Source organism: Parambassis ranga, chromosome 1, assembly GCF_900634625.1.
Source record: "Parambassis ranga chromosome 1, fParRan2.1, whole genome shotgun sequence".
Classification (NCBI taxonomy): Eukaryota; Metazoa; Chordata; class Actinopteri; family Ambassidae; genus Parambassis; species Parambassis ranga.
In genome coordinates this window covers 20,692,279-20,704,986 of record NC_041022.1, presented here as the reverse complement: position 1 = coordinate 20,704,986, position 12,708 = coordinate 20,692,279, and positions in this window count along the sequence as shown.

Sequence of the window (12,708 nt, the reverse complement as noted above, 5' to 3'; positions counted from 1 at the left end):
TCGACTTGTGTAACATGTGACCTTAGCAGCCTGGAGCTGCATAAATTAACCACACACTGTATGTATGGCTAAACCTGATGTAGGTGAACAGAAACCTGTGGTTGTTTGGAACATTGTAAAACCTTCAAGTCTAATTGAAATGCATAGTTCTGTAGCTTGCTCCTTTTTTTAGTAACTCATGTAGCCCCCAGTGTAATAACCGCTCTGTTGTTCTCAGTAACAAAACAGCCAGTAAGTAAAAGTATTTTCCGTCCCTTATCTTCAAAAGTACAATCTCTTCCAAACTGTCAGTTATGGTTCAAGGAGGAGACTCTCTCTCCGCTGTGACTTTTATGTGTGTTTTGTGTTTCGTCTTTGCCTACATCACTCAATGCGCAGCTGTGCTTGCACCAATTCACATTTCCACTTTAAGCAGCGACAGATGCAGGTTGAGATGTCGCCGTGTTTTATGTGTGTGTCTGAGTGAACGTTCACCCGCATACACACTAGAAAAAAAAAACAGACAGAAAGGGACTCTGCTTTCACTTTCCAAACATCCTGAAGAGAGGAATGCAGATAATCACTCTTTAGCGATACCCTCAGTGTGTGAGGGTTGGAAGAGCATATATCCCCCATCAACAGTTTGACTTGATGAGAGAAGGATCCTCTTTCATCTTCTCACACACTCCACTTCCACTTACTGAGCACTATAAGAGGCCAAAAGTACATCCACTTTTCACCTCCAAGCCAGCCTTCTTTGTTCACTGTTTTCTGTTCTAAAAAAAGAGCTACACATGAAGTTAGCACTGTAAATAGTGAGGAAGGCAGCTACAGTTAGGGGAAAATGATTTAAACCCCTGTTGATTTTGTAAGTTTGCCCATGAACAGTGAGAGACAGAACAAAAACAAAAAATGCATTTCAAGCCAGGTTTCTGCTCCCAGGTGTATTTTATACAGGCAAGGAGCTGACACTGGGAGCCCTCTCAGCTCCTTGCCTGTATAAAAGACTCCTGTCCACAGAAGAAATCAATCAATCAATCCAGATTGCAAACTCTTCACCATGGCCAAGACCAAAGAGCTTTCCAAGGATGTCAGGGACAGGACTGTGGACCTACACAAGGCTGGAATGGACTACAAGACCATCTCCAAGCAGCTGGGTGGGAAGGAGACAACAGCTGGATCCCCCTGCTCGAGAAAGCACGTGTAAAGGCCCATCTGAAGTTTGCCGCTGAACATCTGAATGATTCAGAGGAGGACTGGCTGAAAGTGTTGTGGTCAGTCAGTTTGGAGGAGGAATAACTCCAAGAACACCGTCCCCACCATCAAACATGGAAACATTATGCTTTGGGGGTGTTTTTGCCTGAAAGATGACCCCAGTCCTGGAAGGCTAATTAATCACCATCGCCACACAGGAGAATGATTTTGATGGATTCATAACAAAATGGCACCTCGCCATAAGACTTAGAGAGAAGCAAATGTTGCACAACAGCTGATCTAGTACATTTACTTACTCATAGTTTATTATTTATGCTTATTTTTACTTCAATATCCTCCTTGCCTATTAGTTATATTTTTTATATATCTTACATTTTCATGGCATTTAGTGTGGATGACGAGGAAAGAATTTGAAACCTGTTTCTTTACTGTGCATATGACAATAAACATTTAGAATGTTGAATGCAGCTGTCGGTAATTTAATGCACACGTTTTTAAAACATTTTTAAAAAAAGAGTGTGGAAGTGAAACATGACTCAGAGAGAGAGAGAGTTCAATAACATCCATAAACCAGAATCTGTGAAGAAGTCTGCCTCTGTGTTCTTTAGGTAACGAACAGCAGGTCTATAAATGTGGTAAGGCTGGCAGGAGCTGCTGACATTTCCCACTGTGAGCTGCTTGTGGGCATCTCCATCATGCTGTCAATCTAAGTCAAGTTTCCTTCTTGCTTTTACCATTTCTCATGGTACAAGGAGGTGTCTTCAGCCTTATTTATATTTCAGCATCTAAATTATGAGACATCTACAGCACCATGGGTTCAAATATGAAAAAGTGATGCAGTGATTTCAACACATCCTCCCATAAATGACTGGATGGATCTATAGCCAATAATTCTGAGTAAAAATTCATTTTGCTATTTGATGACTAACCCACTGAGGCTTATTAGTTTTTGTTTTTTCCCGAATGAGATAAAACTCCATTTCAGGGTTTGGAGGATTTAATAAAACTCTGTTGACAAAGGCACAGGCGGATAATCATCATTGATAAGAACGGATTGTTATCCATTGAATAATTTGAAGGTCATCTTAGACATTGTGCTGCCTGTGCACATCTTTAGGCAGTGACTGATAACATGCTATGAGCACTTAAACACATCACTACTTAAGAGTTGTTTGTTAGTGTGTAATGGAAATGTTCTCTATAAATTATTTGTACAGCTAACATGCTCGAACTTGAAGCGAGGCATGTGCTCCTGAAAAAGCTCCACGCGTTCCAGAGAACACACTCTGTAAATGTCTGCTTCTAGGCAAGGTGATCTCAGCCGTGGAGGTGATAAAGACTAGTTAAAGCTGATTTCCATGACATAATGACAGCAGACGAGTGAGTGCACGGTGCACTAAAACACAAATAAGATATATGACGAGTGTGTTTATGAACCTAACATTATAGGCCTCTTTGAACCAGTGATTAAATTGAAATCAGGGCTACTTTACCTTGAATGAATGATGAATGGATGAATATAATGGTAACTAATATAGTTAGCATGCTAACAAACTAGCCACAGATTGCACCAGCTTGTAACACCGCTGTTTTAATGACTCTGTGTACTGTGGTGTCACATCTGCCTTCATCCATGCAGGCAACTGTTGCATCACACAAGACGCTTCATCTTATACTGACAGATGTTGCAGTGGTAGTGTTCACATCGACTTGCTGCTATAGTCTCTAGTTACTTCTCATTCTAGGTTAACTAGATGGACTCCATGTTCTATGTTTCTACTTTGTATGACAGTATAAAATTGATAATTGTTCCTTACTCTGCTGATTTACTACACTGATTTATTGTCCTGGTAAATTATTATGAGTTCTTTAACAGATTTAATAGCAACCACAATTTGTACCTTCGTACCTTGACAAAAAAGAGACACCACTGAGGTAATTTTTGGATTTATCCTCTCATGCACTGTTAGTGAGGAGGAGGATCTTGTTTAAGGCTTCTTCTGATGCTCTCCTAGCACCATCTGTAGTGTGTGTGTGTGTATGCATGTGTGCTACTCTACTGTCTTTGATGTGTACAGTATAGGTCTGTGCATGTCTTTCTCCCTCTCTCTCCACTGACATCTGGATGGCTGTGAAACAGCTGTGTCTGCTGCAGTCCCTCTCAGGATTTATTGCCTGTGTGCACACACACACATACAAATACTTCCTCACATAACCCCTCATCCTTCATTTTTCCACAACATCCCACCTCACGCTACACCCTTCGTTAAACCCAGCCTCCACAGCCTCTCTCAGCCGGTCTGAAGGAGAAAGAGATGTTTAAATGCCTCTGGACATCTTAGCATGTTTCTGTGTAATAATATAGGCAGAGTGTGTGTGCGGCTTTCTACAGTTGCATGTTTGTAATTGCATCACTCCTTTAAAGCCTGTTTCAGGGTGTATGTGTGCAAGCACATGCATGTGGACATTCAAAGTTCCATGTGTTTAGTACTCATGCACCCCCATGGCGACATTCCTCAGCCTCTGATCTTCCTCCTTTCATCCCTCCCAAACTCTCCTCTCTCCTCCTCTTCTATGCTCTCCTCCTCCTCCTCCTCCTCCTCCTCTTCTCATTCTCCTCAGGGCAGCCATTTATAATCAAGATCCTTCTGGAAGAAAAGAGGTCTGTTTGGGGGGGAAACACTCTATTCTTTCATCTTTTGCCCTTTTGGATTAAAATGGATTTTATTAATTTGATGCAGAAGGATTTATGGGATAAAATTGGCTGCATGTCTGGATGGATTTGGTCTGATGCTGTCAGCTGTATCAGAAAAATAAAAAGTGTTTGACAATAAGAAGGAATCTTTGATGCATGTTGGAGAATAACTTGCAAGCATGGCTTCAACCAGAACTACACCCATAACCCCCAACATGCTGTACTGTTACTTCTTGTATGGACAGACTGGAGCATCAGTTTTTCCCTGCATACTGAATTAACACACCATGCTGATGTCGCACAGTCATTCTTTACTGCTGTCCTAATGTAAATCGTGTCCTTTTCATCCCATAAATACTCTATGGGGACAGGCAACAAAATCTGCCTCAACACAAGAGCAATAAAACAGCATTAGCCCACACGTGTGATTAAATCAATGCAATTTTATTCATATATGTACATGGATTAACAACGAGTTGCCACACAGCTCTCATCACACTAGATCACACTAGAAAAAAATCAACATTACTTTACAAAGGCTGATTTTTTTCTTCAGTACATTGCAAAAGGAATCCTGAGTCATTGAGCAGAGGGCCTGTTTGTGCACCTCAGGTGTCCAGGAGACTGCTTTCTTTTGTCAAAGTTCATTTGTGACAGGTAAAGCTGACAAAGTGAGACAATGTTTGTCCCCACAGTGGTATGTTCTGGTGTTGTAAACACACACACAAAGTACACAGAGTACCCACAGATGCTGGTTTGTGTTGCCCAATAGTAAGTGATAGTAAGTGGATAAGACAAAGTGTCAGGAGTACCTGATGTCTCGTGCAAGGCGTCACATGTTTCTTTGTAACCCCTATGGCAGCCGTTTGTAAGAGATGATAGTTGTGATAATGCACTCATTCTAAGTGTCTCAAAGGTCATATGTTTCACATGATTTAACTGAACCACACAAACTGTAACGTGATGTATGGCTTACTGCATGTACACTTTATGTGAAGCTGGGAGGGTTACCTGACAAATTGAATGTACTTATGTGCATCAGTGTTGCTAAAAGGTGCATCTGTATGAGCTAAACTTTTTTATAATTTTATGATTTATGTGGACACAGTGTGCTGAGGGAGAGAGGGAGTAACCGACTAATTGGAAACTGTTCCTGTGTGTGTGTGGTTCGTGCCTGATGGACTGCAGCTCCCGTTATAGCCCCAGAGCAGCGATTAGACTTGTCTGTGAGCTGATTAATATTCTCCAGAGACGCTGGGCGAGGTGAGGGAAATGATTATGGGATGGACAGATAATGGAAAGATAATACCCCCATGGATCACACTGTCAGAACAGAGAGTGAGGGAGGGGAAGAATGGGAGGCAGGGGAGAGATGAATGCAGGTACGGAGTGGCTGAGTAGGAAAACTTTCAAGAAGAGTTAGTCAGTGCACTGAGCAGGGGAAATCTAGAGGGAGTTTGACTCCAAGTCCATGCATCGTACAATGAATGCCAACAGCAAGCAGGCATTTCCCATACCAACAGATGTATAGAAAGTATAGCTGACAAATAGGATTTAATACAGATGTCTTTTTTGGGAGCCTGACCTCAAGATACAAACAGTCCTAGGAAAGTTCACCTGAAACAGACAAATTACTTTGTCCAGGAAGTGACATTTATTGATTGTCATTAGTTCATTGATTTTCTACATATCAGGCACATTGAAAGAGTCATCAGGTACTCCTCTAAGCTAATTTAGGCTTCCTAAAGACTTTTGGCTCAGGTTAACAGCGAAGGACACACAACAAACAGCATCTGTACTCTGGTGGTACTGGTGTCATACTTTTTGTACTTTTTATATTATTATTATTATTTTATTTATTATTATTATTTATTATTTTAATTAGAATCTGTTGAAATTACAGAAAAGGCTCATGGTTAGTTAAAATGTCTGATCCTAAAACCATGCAGGGAGAAGAAGAATGGGGGAGAGGTAAATGTTAAAAAAAAAAAAAAAAAGAGTCAGGAGAGTGGGTGGAAGTTAGAGAAAAACCGTTGAGGTCCAGAGGAGAAAAGTGGTGAATAAGGAACAGCAGTGACAGGTAACAGGAAGCAGGAGGGGAGCAGAACGGCAGCAGCAAACAAGTAAATCCAGTTAATGTTCATCCTGGCATAATCAATGCCTGCATTATTATAACATCACCCACAAGCTGGGGCTGAGAGGTAGAGCCAGCAGAGAGAGGGGGAGGAAGATGAGACAGTCAGCATTATGATGAAGGACCGCACAGAGGAGGAGGAAAGGAGGAGGTAGAAGCTGCCCCCCCCAACTACAGGGTCAAAATGGAAGCTGCGCATGAGTTTCCTACAAACTTTCTTTATTGAAAGAAAGAGATCCATGTAACACTGTTGTGAGAAAAAGTAAAACAAAAGTATTTTCTTAATCTTAATTCTTAATCTTAATCTTTTATTCATGCTTTAACACAGAGGAGAGTTTGCTTTCACAGCTCAAACTATAACAGACAAGTTCATCTTCTGAGAGTAAAGATAAAGTCGGCAGTCAGCAGCGTTTGCTCAGACTGTGTTAATAGGGAGGTAAATCCAATCACGAGCGGTCACGGAAGATTGAGTTTAAGAAGCGAGCTGATGCCAGGACTAAATTCAATTAATCCTGCATTGACATTCAGTGGAAACATTTGTTTTAATGTTGGCAGACACAATAATTAAGTTTAATATGTTTCTGTAGCTTCAGTGAGACTTTTAATTGTAGTCATGCAAGTGACTTTTTAGCAAAGGTTACATGAGGTACTGTATGTATACACTGTAGGAAAAAAAACTAAGTCTAACATTCGTAGTTGACCTGATATAAAGTGTATTTTCTTTCTTTTTATTGTATAGAAATTGCATGATTTTAGTGTGATCTGGGTGTGGAGTTGCTGTTTAACTTTTAAGTTGGATTTATTATCCCAGTGAGACAGGATTGACATTCCTGCTGCGTCTGTTTCTGGAGATATGTGCGTATTTGCCCATCATAATTGTCTTTTCATTCCACAGCTTCATAATTGACCTTTTGTCTGTGTCTAGCCATCTGTGTGACTCCAGCCCTCCAGTTTGAGCATTTGTGTCTTTTTGGTTGGACTGTGTGTGCTGCCCATTGTTCTCTCTCTCTCTCTCTCTCTCTCTCTCTCTGGTTTTTGGCTCTTGATCCATCACTGGTGTAAGAAAATGCTGGAATTTGAGGCACGCAGTTTGCACTTCCTGTATTTTCCTCATGTCGCTAAGGTAGCACTTCCTGACTCAGGAGTTGGAAAACACTGCTCTGATGCAAAACACATTCCTGTGTTCATGTTCAGGTGTACATTTTGAAATTGGACTAATGCACATGCTTGCATGAAATCCAAAACCTTACAAGGAGGAATGAAACTGAAAATTTTGCTCTGTATTTGTGGTGCCCTCTCTCTCCCTGAAGGTTATTTCATGCACATTGAAATGCTATTATTGTGAAGCAGAAAATAGGTATTAGCATTTAAATTGAGTAGATATTCCATATAATAAAGCACTTATGGAGGATTCTACCTTCTTGCCCCTTATCATTAATCAATATGTTGTATTATATGCATTGATTTGGAAGAGATTGTTAGCTGGGAGCAAACAATTTGGAAAAAGCAGATATGTTCAAAGAATGCCGGGTAGACTAAAGTATCTGTCTTTCATAGGCTGAATGTAACCAATCAGGTCACTTCATGTTGTCACTAAACAAAACCACTGTTATCAGGCCATCTAACTGCTCCACGATGTAACGCAAAAATAATGCAATAGTACAAAGTTAGCTATCAACACCTCAAGTGGGTGAAGGCAATGATATTTGATTGTATATGGATGTGTATCAAGGTAAAACTATTGCTGATGTTTCATGTCTGCTGGAGGTGTTAATTAGCAGATTAGCTTGCTGCAGTCATTGCCGCAAGTTTAATAGTTGTTAATATGTCATATTACACAATCCACGATCAAACATGTTGGTGCTTGTACATTGTAACTGACAAATAGAAATAGGACCACAAACAGGTTTATTCAATGTTGATAAGGGAGGTATCATAAAAAGTGTGCGTTTCTCTTTTAATTCTGATATATATTATATATATATATATGTTATATATATTAATTCTGTTAATATATATTAAAAATAAATATACACTTTGTTTTCACTCTCGTCCTTCTGTCACCAGGTTCATGACCCCCAGCTCTGCCACAATGGGAGACTGAAATACAGTCCTGCTGTCATTTTGTCAGACTCATCTTTCTCTCTCTCTCTCTCTCTCTCTCTCTCTCTGGTCCTGACAGCCTGTGACAGTACGGAGAGCGACACACACGCACAAAGTCACACACAGACTCACATTCTTTTAGTCTTAGTCACTTGCTGACAGAAAATGCCATTGTCAACATCCAGAGAAACAGACCGAGAAGGGGGGGGGGGCAGCGGTGGGACTGCTGGAGGAGGGTAAAAGAAAGAGAGGATGTTAAGTGTTGGCTTGTGACTTTTGTGAAAAGCCTGTTCTCTGATTTTTTGTCTTTCAGTGAAGGACAGATATAGACTGATAGGCAGGGGGCGTGTGAAAAGTGGTGAAAGGAAGTGTTTGGTCCAAACAGACAGAAAAAGTGTGTTTGCCCTAATCTGAAAGATTTCAGTCAGATAGTATGTCCCATTGAACCTTTCGGGCAACAAATCATAGTTTAGATTACCTGACACAACACAACCATTGGGTAAATATGCAGCAGGTAATTGAATGACACGTTCTGAAGTCAATCATATTGCTTCTTAATGTGATGCCAAACCTCAGACATCTCTACAGTCAGCTGCCTGGTAAGGTTGAATTGTAGCTCTAATGGGAAAAAAATGGGGAGAAGCTTGTTGCAGATGAGAAAAGTTGGGTTATAAACTAGGGATGTCCCGATTTGATCACATGATCGGAGATCGGGCCTGATTATGTGATTTCAGACTCGATCAGAATCGGACATTACCTCCCAATCGGGACTGGAATATATATTTATTAGGACTCTCAAGGTTAACACCTTCTATGCAGGGTGGCTCTGTGTCCTGTAGTGTAGGGGTATGACAGTTGCTTTTGGGGCGAGAGGTCCTGGTTCGAGACCTCGATGAGCCGCTGCGTGTGTGAAATCTCCTAGCGTGCGCTCTGGACACACACTCACACAGGTTTTGCTGCAAGACTGAGTTGCTAGGATCGGGACTCGGTATCGGCAGATACTCAAAATCAAAAGACTCAGACTCGGACTCGAGGCAAAAAAACCTGATCGGGACATCGCTATTATAAACACAAAACATATTATTTGTCTAAAACCTAACCCAGTGGTTTTGGTTTAAAACACATGGATATCTTGTGTTCCTGCAATGATGGCAACTTTATTATAATCTCTATACAACTATACATGTTGACCTACCATGTGTATCAGCTGGTACATGCAAACATATTTTGTTCCCAGGTTATTCCTCTATAATAATATATATGTATATATATAATATAATAATAATCATAATAGGGTTTTAGTCATTCTGATTTGTGAGGTCTGTTGGGTCACAAGGTATTTGTCACTTAAAGTCAATGTGTGTTAATCCCACTGATAGTTGTGTGCATGTGTGTTTGTGTATTGAGTATGTGTAATACACACATACACCTGGCCTCTTACATAATCTAAAGCCTCCAAGGCTGCGGCACACCTCCACTGTCAGAGTTTCCACTGCGCTGACCTCACACTGTTGATATGCAGGCACATGCATATACATACACACACACACCCATATGTATAGTAACAATTTAGAGTAATAAGTACCAACAGTACAGACGCACCACCATAAATATGTGTTCAGCAGAAATTGTACATGAACACACACATGCTTCCACACACAGTTTGTATACACACACTTCGCATGTTGTTTACAGTAATACTGTTTTCAATGCAGCTTTAAACTCATTTGCTTATTAGTGTGTGACTCCATAGTTGATGTTTTAACCAACTGGACGTGCTGAATCAGCACTAAGCACATTTTAATTAACATTAGAACACACATACACACACACACATTCACACAGAAAATGGGACACCACATGCACACACACGTCCTATAAGGAAAGGGTACAACAGGCTAACTGAGCTACGGCATAATAACCACTGGGCCAGTGAGGACAACAGCGGATTAGAGAGTGACAGAGAGTGCATGAGAGAGATCAGGGTCATTACAGAGTGAGAGTGCTGAGTGTGAGGTGGAGCTAAACCAAAGAGTGAGTGAGGATGGTGTAAAAAAAAGGGGAAGGTGTCAAATTATTATAAAATAAATACATTCAATATAGGTTTCAGAAATCTTTTGAATTGTCAGATGTGGCTCTTTCTATTAAAATAACTCATGGGTATGTTGGCCACAGCTGATGCAGTGGTTAGCACTGTCGCCTCACAGCAAGAGGAAGGATACTGGTTCGATACCGACTGGGTTGTCTGTCTGTATATTGCCCTGTGATGGACTGGTGACCTGTAACCCACCTATCCCCCTTAACAGGGGATAGGCTCCAGCCCCTGTGAGCCTGCACTGCAGGACAAAGTGGTTACTATATGTAATAGATGGATGGATATTACATTCATTACATTGCTGGTTATAATTACCAGGGGTCATACTGCTTAAGGTAACTGTTGTCTATTTATAGTATTTTTAGTAAATCAAATTGACATTTAAAAAAAAAAAATTGACATTTAATTAAAATGTGCTTACTCTTATGACTGAAATTGTTACGTGTCCAATACAATACAGTTTAATATCACAAAAATTGATCAAATGTCTTAAGAAGGAACACAAGTCCAGCCACTACTTTCACCATAATATGAGGTTACTTTCGTATATTAGGTCAATCATATTTTCAATGGTGAGGCTGCGTGTCCAATCCACCATCAGGAAAAGGTTGTGTGTTTTAAGGATGTGAGTACATGCGAAATGTTGCAACACGTGGGCCACATTACGCCACATCCCTTTCAAGAAACCAGAGACAAATATAGTCCTGGTTAGAAAGAAAGAGCAGTTCCTCTTTCAGTACTACTTCCCCCCACCCCTCCATGTTTTTATGAGAAGGACAAGTGATGAGAAGAACCTGATGCAAAAAGAGGGAATACAGGAGGGAGGGAGAGAGAATTGGATTTTAGCACTTCTCAGTGAAAAACAGGACGAAGAGAAGAAATGGATAAACACGCACTTCTCGTTTCACTTCTGTAAACTTCAGTGAAAATCTGGAAATGAGCTAATGCCTAGTTACTGTAACTAAGAGCCCTGGGACAAATAAACCGCTTCTTAAAATACTCCATCTTTTTTCCCAAGGACTAAAATCAGGGTTAATGAACAACTGACTTAGTGTCCCAGAGCAAATAAACTCTCTTCAACCACTTTCAGAGCGAGCATGAGGGCATGGTCAACAAACCTGTTCACTCCCAACTCCTGTGGGAGAGAGTTAATTTCTCTGTGGGCCAAAAAATATATTAGTTATGACCGCTTGTACGGTGGACAGGTAAAATGTGATGTGATGTGATTGACTTTGAAAGTGACAGATGGAGGCTGGGGAAAATGATCTTTGTCTCTATGGATTTTCTTGCTCACAGATACAGTCTAGTAATTTTGACTTCAGCTCCCTGTAAGATAATAACAGGAAACTGTGTCTGAGGATGTGCAGGAAGACTGAATACCAGGCTATTGTGTGAAGTTGAATGATGACAAATATGGAGTAGATGTGTGTGTGTGTGTGTGCTTATTTGGACAATCTGTGGGAGGACCTGCTAATTTGGACATTTTTGAAAAGTGAGGTAATTTTTGGGCACAGCCCTCACTTCTTCAAAGGAATGTTAGAGAAGAGCAAAATTTAGAAGCGGACTAATAATAATAAAATCTGAATCATATGAATTGAATTGAATTGAATGACGTGATAAAGTCAGCAGTTCTGGAAAAAGATTGTTAATATCTGAATTTAGAAGTGATGTTAACATCATGCAAGAGCCAACTTTTGCTGCCTTAGCCACTGACAGTGGGTCAAGAAGAGACTGCATTAAATACGAATTTGTGTATGGTACTATAATAAAATCGGGAACTTAAGACTTGATCTGACTGAGTCTTTAAAGTTTACAAGCTGCTATGAACCTGACCTGCTATGACAACACTGGAGCTTGACTTTCATTTGCCCCAGAGGACTCAAGTTTAGGGTTAAATCTGCTGTAATGGTTAAAACATGTGAGCTTCAAAGAACATTTAGTCAGTGCACCCTCTAGTCTCTCAGTCAAATTTAGCTCCATAGCAAAGCCAGAATGCGTTTTTTCTTGTTGTCCTGTCAAACTCAAGTGTGTGTTCAGAATAATCTGCACATGGGCATGCATGTGTGTGTGTGTGTCCTGAGACAGAGGGGTGGACTCAGGACAAAGTATATGTGTCTGTGGGTGGGGGTGTTAGACAAGGCCGCACATGGAGCCAAAACACCCCCACAGCAAACAACAGAGAGACCAAACTACCAGCCCAGCCCATACAAACTCACTCTCACCACATGACAACACTATTGTGGCAGAGGGAGACTGTGTGTATGTGTGCATGTCAGTGGGGTGGGGTGGTCATCTGGGTTTCCTCCAGAGAGTGAAACAAACGGATTGCGGGAGATTCACTTCCCCATTGGGACAGACAGACAATATTGACACAGTCTGTCACAATAAGAGACAGACTGGGCCAAAATTTCTTTCTCCCAGAAGGTTTGAAAACTGACTCTAAATATGAGTTCATGCTACAAGTTATATTTGATCAAATTATTGTTT